Genomic DNA, 808 nt, shown 5'->3' on the forward strand with positions numbered 1-808 from the left:
TACAGCACAAAACGTCTATCTATACCAAAGGAAATGTTTCTTTAATTCCAGACGCATTTTCCTTCCACGGAAACAAGGTAAATCCTTTTTAATTCAACAGACAATGCAACGGCAGTAACCATTTAATTCTGAAAGTGTCTAAATTATCCTAGTTCGAATAAAGAAAATCATATTTTGTTATAGTTTTTATTCCATACTTTGTGTTATAAAAAATATCTATCTATACAGGGTGTCCTGGAATATATGAGCATGATCTCGGATTTGTGCTTCTTCTGGTGCCTTGTCTGTCCTCAGACGTTGGTATTCAGACTTTCTCTATCGGCTGCCGCGCAAACAACCACATCATTGTTTAATATTGCGTAGCCAGCTTTTTTCGCCCTATCCACCTTGTTTCTTCCACTTTTCCTTGTATTTTGAGGCGCAGTAGCTGTTATTTAGATCCTCTGATTATGTGTCCAAAGTAGGTACTCGTTTTTCTCGTACGATTTTGCTAGTACGTTTTTCTCCTCTTCATAATGTTCAGCAGCCGTTCTGTGTCCATCATTCTGATGACATCCTCATTGGTGGTATGCGATACCCACGACACTTTAAGAATCCGTAGGTAGCACCACACTTCAAATGCTTCTTTCTATTCATCGTTGTGGCCTTTAGTGTTCATGTCTCGGAACCATAAAGTAGGACAGCCTACATATAACATCTCAAGACCCTTTTACGAAGATGCATTGACAGATTTCTGTTACATAAAACTGGTTTCCATGTCATAAAGGTCTTGCGTGATATTCCAATCCGTGTTGTTATATCTGCATCA

General features: G+C 38.6%; 1 protein-coding gene across 2 annotated transcripts in view; it reads left to right on the plus strand.

The window, feature by feature from the left end:
* The first annotated feature begins 6 nt into the window (after positions 1-6).
* Positions 7-808, plus strand: part of LOC125504655 — a 39,508-nt gene continuing 38,706 nt past the window's right edge. For both annotated transcript variants that reach the window (XM_048666990.1, XM_048666991.1), the window contains exon 1: positions 7-77. The gene's annotated coding sequence lies outside the window, so the exon portion shown is untranslated. The remainder of the gene's footprint in view (positions 78-808) is intronic.

This window comes from Dendroctonus ponderosae, unplaced genomic scaffold (assembly GCF_020466585.1).
Source record: "Dendroctonus ponderosae isolate FM_Combo_2020 unplaced genomic scaffold, Dpon_F_20191213v2 Dpon_F_20191213_5, whole genome shotgun sequence".
NCBI classification, from domain to species: Eukaryota; Metazoa; Arthropoda; class Insecta; order Coleoptera; family Curculionidae; genus Dendroctonus; species Dendroctonus ponderosae.